This window comes from Cannabis sativa, chromosome 3 (assembly GCF_029168945.1).
Source record: "Cannabis sativa cultivar Pink pepper isolate KNU-18-1 chromosome 3, ASM2916894v1, whole genome shotgun sequence".
NCBI classification, from domain to species: domain Eukaryota; kingdom Viridiplantae; phylum Streptophyta; class Magnoliopsida; order Rosales; family Cannabaceae; genus Cannabis; species Cannabis sativa.
The window spans coordinates 13,683,503-13,697,011 of record NC_083603.1 but is presented as its reverse complement, the minus strand read 5'-3'; positions in this window follow the sequence as shown (position 1 = coordinate 13,697,011).

Genomic DNA, 13,509 nt, shown 5'->3' with positions numbered 1-13,509 from the left:
ACTAAGAGATCAACGTAAATTGCAACTAAAATTTATATAGTAACTCACATAAAAATTAACAAAGCAACTAAACTGTAAATTTAAACAAAAAAAAAATAAAAAAATAAGATATATATTATAAATATTAATAATTATGTGGATGTACAAATCTTTTATTTATTACTATTAATTGTAATTAATATTCTCTTTTTCTTAGTTTCTTTTTTCTTAGTTTGACTCTTGTATTTGTATAAGTAGGGATTCACCCCATTAAAATAAACAACTGAGAAATTCTCATTCATTTTCTTTTTCTCTCTTCATCTTCTTCTTTTCTTCTTACTTATTTTATATTATTCTATATTATTTTATAGAATAATTCACTAAATTTAATTATACTGAAATAGCATTAATTCAATTATTTTTAATTACAAAAATCATACCACGAAGTTTTTTTTTTGAAAATAAGACGTTGCATAGATAAAGAAGCATTAGACCTCTCGGTCATTACAAAGGATAGAATCAGGTATGGAGGGTGACTCCAATACTCCTGAAAAGTTTTGGGTGAAAGCCCATTTAACCACATTATGGGCGGCAAAATTACAAACACGGGAAATAAAAGCAAAGTTACAAGAAGAAAAATAATTAGAGAGTTGATTACACACAGATACATAATTATCAATGTTCCAAACATAGTGCAATCCTTTCAGAGCTTTGATAACCACTTCTGAATCACTCTCCACTAAGACAAAGTTATGCTTCCTTCGCCTCGCCGTATCCAAAGCAAGCTGACACGCCGCCGCCTCACCAATCAGAGCGTCCCTGAAATTCAGGGAGGACGTAGCAGCCCACAGAACCGTTCCTGAGTGATCTCTGGCCAGGGCCGCAATGCACATGGAGTCTCCGCCAACTTTAACATCACAGTTAATTTTGATCCAGTCCTCCGGCGGAGGTGCCCAAGACGGTATGACCTCAGGAAGAATCGGGGGGAAGAGGAAGGAGACATAATCTGTATAACAATGGGAAATAGTATTAATTACATTCACAACATTACCCTGAATTGAGTTATGTACCTTGTCATTCCGGGATTTCCAAATCATGTCCACCGTGATCGAGGCATAAAGAAATAGCTTATCCGCATCATCCCCATTTAACTTTAAGCTCCAAATGAATTTAACCCAATCCCAGGCCCTACCACCAGAACCATATAAGGGGTACACCCCCCAGGGAGAGGACCGCCAGATATGATAGGCAAAATCACAATAGAGGAAAAGATGGTCAATGGACTCCGCTTCTGCCCCACACATCGGGCAAGTCTCTTCATCAATATGGATTCTCCTAGCCAGGGTACCACGGACCGGCAGAGCATTAGAGAGGATACTCCACCAAAGTATTTTGTGTCTTTCGAGAACTTTTGAATTCCAAAGTTTGTTCCATAATGCCGGAGCCACCACACAGGGCGGGGCTCTCTCATACGCCTGAGTCAGATAAGCGGACTTGGTAGTAAATTTACCACACCCCTCTTTAGTCCAAATCCACTTATCTCGCCCCTGGCCGCTAGGTCTACCCCCTTTAAGGATGGTCGTGATCGTGGCAGAGTCAAACATAGTCTTTAATAAGGAAATGTCCCAATCTCCATTCTCCAACAACAGCTCCGAGACCTTCTCAACGTTTCTAGGATAAGAAGGGATGGGTTTCGGGTAGAAATCTGACCCATGAACCAACCAAGGGTCCGACCAAATGTTCGTGTTCTCCCCATTTGAAATGAGTTTGCACGCGCCTTTTCTGAGAATAGCTTTAGTTTTGACCACATTTTTCCAAAACCAAGAATCAGCATTATTATAGGTAGCCTCCAAAAAAGGTTTACTCTTCAGATATTTGGCCTTCAGCACCCTGCAACAAAGCGACTGGTCCTCGGTTATCAGAGCCCAACCCCATTTTGCCAAGACGGCCTGGTTTAGTTCCGCAGTCTTTCGAAACCCCAGGCCTCCTCTCGCTTTAGGAAGGCACATGTGATCCCATGCCTTAAGGTACAGGCCACGGTTACCTTGCTCACAGCCCCACCAAAAATCCCTCACCATGCCGTCAATTCTTGAAGCAAGTTTCTTAGAAAGCTTAGTAGTTTGCATAGCGTAAACCGGCAGCGCCAGACCCACAGATTTAATAAGTGTGGCCCGACCTGCCTTCGAAAGCAACTTTAGCTTCCATCCATGTAATTTGGATACAAGGTTATCGAGGATAAAATTGAAATCCGCATCCTTTCGGTTCGATCTGAAAAGCGGGAGTCCTAAGTAATTGATATTCGTGGTAGGAATGTTGAGTCCCAACTCCTGCATGATACCTCTTCTCATACCGTCACTAGTATTATTGCTAAAGAAAATAGACGATTTGAGCTTATTAACCTGTTGGCCTGACCAGTTACAAAATTTCTCAATACAGCTCCAAATACCTTTGGCTTCAGCAATCGTCGCTCTACCCACAAGAATAATATCATCAGCAAAGAAAAGATGGGACAAAGTAGGCCCATCTCTACTCAGCTTGATGCCTTTAATAGTGCCTTCCTCAATTGCCTTTTCCAGGATTCGGGAAAGAATTTCAGCCGCCCAGATAAAGAGATACGGGGAAAGGGGGTCCCCTTGTCGTAACCCACACTCAGGAATCAGACTGCTCACCCTTCCTCCATTAAGATGGATGTTAAAAGTAGTCGTAGTGATACACTGCGAAACCCACTGCCGGAATAAATCAGGAACCTTGAAAGCAGAGAGGACATGATCAATAAAACTCCAGCTAAGTTTATCATAAGCTTTCACCAAATCTATTTTAATTGCGAGCAGGCCTTCTTTACCCTTCTTTCGTTTGAAAGAGTGAATGATTTCCTGGACCAAAACATTATTATCATTGATACTCCGGCCCGGGATAAAAGCCGCTTGAGTGGGGCAAATTAGTTTGGGAAGCACCGGCCGAATTCTATTAGCCAAGATTTTGGAGATGACCTTGTAGATCACATTGCAGAGAGAAATAGGTCTAAATTGAGAGACCTTCTTAGGGTTATCCACTTTGGGGATTAGGATCACATTTGTAGCATTGATTCCCCTATGCATGAGGCCGGAGGCAAAGAATTCCCCAACAGCGTCACAGAAGTCACTTCCAACCGTGTTCCAATAGTGCTTAAAGAACAGCACCGACATACCATCAGGGCCTGGAGCTTTCAGACTACCCATAGAGAAAAGGGTCTGTCTAATCTCCACAGCATCAGGTACGATTACCAGATCCTTTTGGTCCTCAAGAGAAAGGGGATTCGGGACCAGGCCATTCAGGCTCTCTAAAGGACCAAACACTGGGTTTTTAAAAATGCTCCCCAAATAAATCGAGAATTCTTTTCCAATGTCCGACCTGCCCGTCAACCACATCCCATCATTATTTAGGATTTTCTCAATTGCATTTCTCCTATTCCTTATGGTGGCCGTAGTGAAGAAGAATTTCGAACACTTATCACCATCCTTGATCCAAGACACCCGGGATCTTTGCTGCCAGTACACAGCTCTTTGTCTCAATGCCTCGTTGAGAGACTCTCGAACTTTCATCTCTTCAGCCCAAGCTCTAGTTCCCGCCGGCCGACCTTGAATTAGGTTCAGGTGTCGTTCAAGCTGAGTAATTCGAGCATCTAATTTCCCAAACTGGTTCCTGCTCCAATTACTAAGCGCCATTCGAGTGGCTCCCACCTTTTTGAAAATTCTTGCCGATGGCCGACTATGAGAGAGAGAGCCCCAGGCACTTTCCACAACAAGCGTACTATGGGAATCCCTCGTCCACCAGGCTTCAAAGCGGAAAAGCTTTCTAGGCTTGGAATCCTGGTCCACAGTACTGATTACCAGGGGACGGTGATCCGAATTGCAAGTATGGCAGGAATGAACTACCGCCTTCGGAAAAAGGCTCAGCCACTGAGCATTGGATAAAGTCTTGTCAAGGGCCGATTTGACATGAGCCTCACCATCACGATGGTTATCCCACGTTAGAAAATCGCCTTTAACAGGCAAATCAATTAATCCCGAACTGTTGACCAACTCAGTAATGACCGGCAAAAACTGATCTCCTCCCCTTGAACCCATCCTTTCAGAGCTTTTCAAAACAAAATTAACGTCCCCAAGGATCAACCAAGGTCCACCAATCTTAAGACCAAGATCCATCAGATTCTTCCAGAACAATTTCTTCTCATTGAAATAAGGCGGGCCGTAAACACAAGACAGAAACCAGGGGTGATGCACAGGGTCCGAGTACACAAACCCAGAGATGTGGTTCTTAGAGATACAAACAGTTTCAAATTCAAAACCCGCCTTCCAAGCCAGTAGGAGGCCACCTGCACCACCAATTGCAGGAACAGTAATATTAAAATAAAAGTGCAAGTGTTTTAGAGAACGTACCAAGTAAGCGGGGTCGCTTTTAAGTTCGGAGATGAATAAGAAGTCAGGCGAGTACGTCCGAACTAGGGCTTTGATCTCCAGAACTGTAGAGGTCTGCCCCAACCCTCTACAGTTCCAAGCTATGCCCCTCATGGCACCTGTGGAGGAGGGTTGTCCGCCTCCTCCACAGGGGAAAAATTGTTGTAAGGAGAGCCCACCGCCGAGCCCGCATCCTCAATAATACCAATATCCTTCTCAGGGATAGCAATATCCGTCAACCTGGCTCTTGCCTTCCAAGCCGTGAGTCTCAAGGATTGACCGGCAGAGATTGGTTTGACAATCAGACTGGATTGACCAGCAGAGACGTCCGTAGGAGAGCTCCCATCACCTGAAGACGGTTCCTCAGAATCACCAGGCAACTCACTAGATCCACCCGACTCATTGCCTCTGGGGCCAACACCACGGGGGAAATCCCTTACCACACCCTTCACTCTTCGTAAATTCCATTTAGGCTCCGTCTTTAATGAGTGAGACTCAACATCTAGTCTACGCTTCTTCACCGGAGTGGTTCTCTCATTAATTTCCGAAGTTGGTTGAGCCCCAATATCACAAAAACCCGCTTTTCTTTTGATTGGGCCATGAGTAGCAAATTCCGCCAACTCATGAAGGTATCCTTCTTGAGCTTGAAAAAATTTTGAAAGAGCTCTTTTTTCATCAAGGTGCTCAGAGTATTCTTGGCCCAGAACTGATGTAGCAGTGTTGTTGTTCTCTTCTTTTTCCTTGGCAAAAATAGTCACGGGTGAAGATAGTAAATCATTGTTATTAACCGGCCCATCACCAAACGTCCCTGGCCCACCAATCTTCCTTTGAATGGACTTAACCCCACTTCCGTCACCAATTTCAGAGGGCCCAGAAAATAAATGGCCATTAGAATTAAAGGTGGTATTAACTCTCAGCCCAAGACTTGGACCAATCGGCCCATTATGAAACAACTTAGGAGGCCCACCAGATTTGAAAAAAGAGTTGAAATGGGCCGGCCCCACTTCTTTATGTGCCACATGGTCAACCAAAGGGGTCAACCTTTTGTCTCTATTCACATGACACCTCAGCCCTTCATCCGTATTCTCCTCGTCACCCCCCTCTAAATTCAAAATGGGTTCTTTAAATGGAAAATGTGCAGACAGCTTTTCATCGTACAGTTTAGGTGAAAAGGAGTGAACACCCAAATGAAGACCAGTCGCCATCTCGACGCCAGCCACCTTCGGACGCCACGCCGATCGTACCAGACTTCCTCTCTGTCCCCTCAAAGACCGGCGCCGCATAGATCTCGAGGCTTCTGCACGGGTTAACGGACCCGCTCCCATGGTCGGAGGAATCGCGCCTTTCTCCAGAAGCGGAGTCGGACCTTTCACCTGGCACACTACCACCGTGCCGCCATCAAGTTCGCGGTCAGCAGGAACTCCGCCCACAACCAAGGCCCCGGATGTCTTCTCCTTTATCTTCCCAGCAGCAACATCCGTACGTTTAACAGAGAAACAACATTCGTACTTCGAGAGGGTGTTCAGCCATGGTCCGAATAATGGAAAAGGAACTCCGTTCTCATTGAGAACCGTAACAGGAGAAAGTAGCGAGCACTCACTACGCTGGTGACCCAGTAATCCACATTTGAAGCAAAAAACTCCCAGCTTCTCATATTTTAATTGAATCCACCTATTGACTCCACTTATGGTCTTGAAGTAGCAACCGCAACAGAGCGGTCTGTTGACGTCCACCTCTACTAAAACTCGAATCCACTTTTTCCAGGTAACTGGTTTGGATTCCTCAAGCTCAATCGTTAGCACTTTGCCCGCCAATGTCCCCAGCATGTTGGCATTAGTTTTCGAATAGTAGTCCTGAGGTAGCAGGTGAATTTGGATCCAAAAACGGATCGAGTTGAAAGAAGGTGTACTGGCACCGAATCCAAAGGACCACGAGAGAAGAGCCAACATGTCTCCTTTTACACACCACGGACCCTGCTCAAGGATCCTTTTGCACACCACACCAGACTCAAAAATGAAACGAAAGCAGTTTGCACCAGCAAGAGCACCATCAGTAGGCTCCACACGAACCCGAGTATTCCATAGGCTAGAGCAAGCAAATTCCACATCCTTAGCAATAAAGGTCCTTGCTGAAATAATTTTGCCAAAAAGGCAGAGCTTGGAAAGAATCTTGGTTGTTACTACACTAGGTTCCAAAGAAATAGACACCTCATTAAGAGAAAGGCATCTCCCATTAATACCACTGGAAGATTCACCAACCTCATCCATTGACTTAAATGACTCCACGAACCAGGACAAAAAACCAAACCAAAGACCACCGAAGACCCACTACAGGGACCACACACCAACTTACCCACCCCCAAAGCAAAAGCACTGAACTCCACAAGGCCAAAAAAACAAAGAAAACGCCTCCAGAACAGACACACACCCCACAAATGACTCAACACAACCCCACAAGAAAACCGAAGACACAAAGAAGTAACAAGACACAAAGGTCAAAAACAAACACAAAAAACAGTAGAGTAAGTCAATCAATGGGGACAACTAAAGCAAGAAAAGAAAAAGAAGGGAAAGACCAGAGAGAATAGTAGAAGACACATTCTCTCCAGAACAGACGAAAATATTTTCCTATAATATAGAATCACTTTTGTGTTCATACCACGAAGTTAAGACATCTTATTACTCTCTCTTTCCTCACTTAAATCAAACAAAAATAAAAATTATTAGGCATTTTTAATTTTTATTTTTGAAAACAAAAGGCAATTAATTACCAAATATATTTTTAAATTTTTTAAATCTGTTAAATCTTTATTTGATAAGAATATTTTTATATTGATTATTTTTATTCTTTAAAAATTAATGGGATTGATGGATTTGTGGAGATTGATTTTCATATGATAATTGATTAATTGATTAACAATTTTATTTTTGGTATTGATTTCAAAATAAATATATTGGGTAATATAAAGATGAGTTTTTATTATATATTTAAAATATATTTTTAATCATTTATCCGGTCTTTTTAAAATACATACAAAATTATTTTTAAAAAAAATTATATACCACAATTAAAATATATATATCATGGTAACAAAATTGTAACACCCTAACTAATATAGGCGTATTACGTGATTTTTAAACATGTTGTGCAGCTCGTTGCTAATCAACGAGGTTTATGGAAAACGTGATTAATTAAAATTTTTGCTTTTTCATTAAACTTGTAAAATATAATTACAAAAAGACTTGGGATCCCGATTACAAAATCATTTACAAAAGTTAACTGTTTATACAAAATAAATGTCGCCTAGTGACTAGTTACAAAATCAGCCTCGCTGTCCCGAGGATCGTACTCTCCAGGCCTAACCGCCCCGACATGTACAACCTTCATAAGCTCGCTCACGGTCCATCAGCTTTAGCCTTGCCTTTACCTACACATAAATATAGAACTGTGAGTCGACAGACTCAGTAAGAAAAGCATAATAATATTCATACATAAAACCCGGTCATGATCAGACGCCCATACCCCTGATCATAACCCTAACTGCCGTGTCCAACACGATACTGAGTCCCACTACTGCCGTGTCCAACACGGTACTGAGTCACTACTGCCGTGTCCAACACGGTACTGAGTTCTGAACGTTCATAGGGACTGTGACAGTCAGTAGTCCCGTGATCCGTAAGGGGAAACACCGGGTAAGCTGTGCAATCCCACACCGCCTGGGGAAGGTCAAGTGGGATGATTCTGAGACTGTGTAGGTATGGGACTACATAGTTGAAGAGAGCTTAAATGGATTGATTGGTACTACCTATGTCAACAAGGTGCATCTTGTTTTTCGGTAGCCCATCACGAAAGAACTCCACAGTTAAGCGTGCTTGACCTGGGAGCAATTTCAGGATGGGTGACCTCCTGGGAAGTTTTCCCAGGAAGCGTGCGAGTGAGGACAAAGCATGCTGGAAACACTCGTGTTGGTCTGTAGGGTCAGTCATCAATCCAGGAAGCAGCCAGAGTGGCGTACTCGTGTATAAGAGCCATTAGTCCGTGGGTGTAAGGGCCCAATGGAGGCTTGAAGCGGGAACGTTACAAATGGTATCAGAGCCTTGACCCAGCCGGAAGTGTGGTCGACGAGGACGTCGGACCCCGTAAGGGGTGGTGATTGTGACAGTCAGTAGTCCCGTGATCCGTAAGGGGAAACACCGGGTAAGCTGTGCAATCCCACACCGCCTGGGGAAGGTCAAGTGGGATGATTCTGAGACTGTGTAGGTATGGGACTACATAGTTGAAGAGAGCTTAAATGGATTGATTGGTACTACCTATGTCAACAAGGTGCATCTTGTTTTTCGGTAGCCCATCACGAAAGAACTCCACAGTTAAGCGTGCTTGACCTGGGAGCAATTTCAGGATGGGTGACCTCCTGGGAAGTTTTCCCAGGAAGCGTGCGAGTGAGGACAAAGCATGCTGGAAACACTCGTGTTGGTCTGTAGGGTCAGTCATCAATCCAGGAAGCAGCCAGAGTGGCGTACTCGTGTATAAGAGCCATTAGTCCGTGGGTGTAAGGGCCCAATGGAGGCTTGAAGCGGGGACGTTACAGGGACGGTACTATTGACACGTAACAGCCTGATCGGTCGAACCAGTCATACTCCGGCTGCTGGTCATACTCCAGCCTGTACCGACGTGTTACTATATCCACCTGATCGGTCGAACCGGTCATACTCATTCTTGGTCATACTCGGCTGTCACAGATGGGATACGTCAATAGTACGGAACCACCAACCAAGTGTCGGCTGATCGGTCGAGCCGGTCATACTGCAGGCTTGGTCATACTCCGGCTGTCTGCAGACGTGATAGGGTTGGATGGTTCGAAGCCAACATACATAGCTAATGTAATCTAACAGGGCTTCCTACATGCACGCTAAACATGTAATCTACATATGCATCTTGTTATACTAATCTTACGGATTCCGAATTCGGGTGTGCTGGTCAACTTTATTTGGAACTTTAAGCTAACGCGGCGGATTACAGGCTCCTAAACCATAAAAATCACAACACTATAAGTGACACGCTAAATCACTTCCCGGGGACTTGAACTAGGAACTAAAAGTTTTCCTATCGATAAAAAGCATGGCAATACCCCTAAAAACATAAAATCGAGGAAATTTAGGGTTTCAAAATTTTCCCCAACCGGTAGACCGGTTGCCCAACCGGAATTCCAGTTTCTGGAAAATTCAGAACCCCCATCCGGAATTCCGGATGCACAACCGGAATTCCGGTTCCTCGCAGGCAGCAAACTCAAAAATTCATAACTTGCTCAAATCAACCCCAAATCACATGAAACCTTCCAGACCTGTTCTATACAACCCCTAGAACATTTCTAAAGCAACAAAACCACCCAGATTGCACAGAAATGAAAAACACCATTAAAGCTCAAGCTTTGAGTTCTAAACTCAAACTTGAGTAAAATCACCTAACATGCATTCAATCTATGCTTCAAACTCAACATCAAGCTAATAACAACTTTAGAAACTAGAATCTAACTCATGCAAACACAACAGCCACCAAAACCTCCATTTTTCTTTGAAAACCCAAGCTTTTTACATAAAAATCTATCCAAATAGAACAAGGAATTCAAGCATGCAATTCAATCTAATTAAACCTACTTAACTCAACATTTTAATCAAGGAAACAACAACAGTAATTACAGCAGCAACATCATGCATAACTCATATTATTTTCATCAAAAATTTCAAGAAAACAAAGAGAAGATACAAGTGATCAAACCTTGACTTGGATTACACAAAAGAGGAGTTGAAAATCACAAGAATTGAGCAAAAACACCCAGCCCTAGCAGCTCCAAGTCTTGGCCGAAAATAGAGAGAAAATAAGAGCTTTTTGAAAATTTTCTACTTTTCTTTAACTTTGTAATTTTTTGATAAATGAAATAAAAAAAAACTATTACACATATATCAATACCATTTCAGCCAAATAAATCATAAACAAACATTTATTTTTCATTTACTAAGTCCACTAAAGGACAAAAAGTCATTGGGGCAAAAAGACCATTTTGCCCCTCCTCACCAAAACCACATAATTAACACTAAAGGGGTATTTTTGGGAAATTCTAAATTTCCGGCCATTCCCGACATTCCCAATGTCTAACTAAACCGTCCCAAACTACTAACATACTAAGTTGTGATTTCTACTGAGCCAAACACCGAGTTCCAAAATACCGGGCACCGGAAATGCAAAATTATGCAAACTACTACATGACATAAAATGCATCACTGAATTCAATAATAACAGTATAATAAATTATTTAAATAGCTATAAATAATTTTCATAAATAATCATGATTAACTGCTAATTTCCAAATTAAACTAAGCGGTCTTTACAACTATCCCCCCCTTAAAAGGATTTCGTCCCCGAAATCTAACCTGAATAACTCTGGATATTGAGCTCTCATATCTGACTCTAGCTCCCAGGTGACTTCCTCCACCTTGTTGTTTCTCCAGAGAACCTTGACCAATGCTATGGTCTTATTCCGAAGGACTTTATCCTTCATATCCAGGATCTGCACTGGCTGTTCTTCATAAGTCATGTCTGGCTGCAGTTCTAGGCTCTCATAACTGAGTATATGAGAGGGATCTGAAACGTATTTTCTCAACATCGAGACATGGAATACGTTGTGAACTGCTGATAAAGCTGGAGGCAATGCTAACCGGTATGCCACTTGACCTATCTTTTCGAGAATCTCGAAAGGTCCTGTAAATCTAGGGCATAACTTGCCTCTTTTCCCGAAACGTATAATCCCCTTCATCGGAGATACCCGTAAAAACACATGGTCCCCTACTTGGAACTCAATGTCTCTGCGTTTCGGATCTGCGTAATGTTGGAAATTATTTTACCAGGATCTTAGATCTACTCACAAGTATATTTATTAACATCCTAAATAAGAACTTTCTAAAACGATAAATTAAACACATATAAAGTTTAAGAAACCTTACATTGGGTGCAGCGGAATTAAATGACTCCTTCCGTTCAGATCTCTAACCCTTGAATCCTTTCTGTAGCAGAGTATTATCAAGATCTGAACCTGGATCTCTTTCTCTGAATCCTTGATGCTGAATCTCCTTTGCTGATGATCTTTCTTCACGATCTTCCTCACTATGATTGAGGTATTGCTTGATGTGTGTGGGCACTACTCTAATCACTAAGGATTTCGAAATATTGAAGAAGAAGAGAGGGAGTGGTCAGCCAGATAGGGAGAGAGAAGGCTCAGGTTTTTCTGATTCAGAAAGTGTCAGGAAAAAGTCTCATTTTTCTGAAGCCTTCACTATCTATTTATAGCATTCCACTAGGGTTAGGTTTGAATTATATGGCATTAAAATAATGAAAAAATCAATTTAAAACACACACAATAGGTGGCCGGCCATGCCTTAGTGGATTGGGCCTTGCTTTTTGCAATTTTGCAATTTTAACACCTTTTGTATCTGATTTTCTCAAAAATGCCAATTTCCTAATTCAATCATTTAAATGCCAATTCTAACTATTTAATAACTATAAATAATTATTAAATAATATTGTCATTTATCATATTTATTAATTGAACCATACAAAGTATCATAATTAACAAATATGCCCCTATAAACTCTTTCTTTACAATTTCGCCCTCACTTAGTGAAAATTTCACAAATAGACATAGTCTAATTTGTGAATTATAATTGATTAATCAAAACCAATTACATGAGTCTTACAAGCAATATTATCTCAACTAGTGGGGGGACCATGGGTCTATATAACCGAGCTTCCAATAAGTAGATCAAGAATTTAGGACTAAAATTCACTAACTTATTAATTCTTCGTTGAATCCACGCATAGAACTTAGAATTGCACTCTCAGTATATAGAATGCTCTATATGTTCCACCATATAGACACATCATTAGTTATCCATTGTTATAATCCTAATTTGATCAATGATCCTCTATATGAATGATCTACACAGTAAAGGGATTAAATTACCGTAACACCCTACTATGTATTTTATCCTTAAAACACTTGACCCCGTATAAATGATATTTCAGCTTATGTGAAATGAGATCTCCACCATTTATTTTCGTTTGGTCAAGCTCGAAGGTGATCATCCTTTGCTTACTATTTGCCAGATAGAAGCTATAGATTCCATGTTTATGATAGCGCTCCCACTCAATTGCACTACCGTGTTCCCAAAATGTACGTATCACCCTGACCTAAAAGTAGGCTTAACTAACAAATCAAAGAACACGAATAGCCTTTCAAGATTGAGCCTAATCATAACAGGATTAAGATCATTTGATCTAGGATCAACTTGGCGATATTGACTTGAATAGATTCTACGGTAAGTTTAATTAAATCTAAGTCAAAGTTCAATATCGGTCCCTTCCGATGCATACTCCATGCATCCAACCTGAGCTTTACTTTAACCAATGTTCTGGAAAGAACATAGTATTTCTCCAAATACAAGTAAACTCTTGTTGTAGATTATCATATCAGTAAAACCCTGTGTTTGATAAATCTAGGAAACTTTATTCACATAGTCATGTTTACTTTCCAATGTGTTGACGGCACAATAAACAGGATCAAGTATGTGAAAAGGGTTTCAGATGAATTTATACATTATGTACATATAATCATGAAATAAATCATGTGAACCATGCAACATTAAATGTTATTTCTGATCTATATTAATAAGTAAATCTGATTATATTGAAATGAGTTTTATTTAGGGCATAAAACCCAACAAACTCCCACTTGCACTAATATAAAATAAAAAGTGTGTTTCAAATAATCTCAACACCTTGATATACAAATCAAGTGTAGTAGTAGTAAACTCCTCGTAATAGGATCTGAAAGGTTGAATTAACCACAACCTTTTCTCCACTATTACTCTTCCTTTAATCACAAAATCATTGATAATGTGAAATTCCTCTCCATATGTCTACTCTCTTGGGATATTGGATTCTATACCTTTGGCAACTACTTTTGGTTAATCACGAAATTAACACTAGTAGTTTAAGGCAATTTGGAATGGTGCCAAAGATGTATAGAACTTTCCTTAGACTG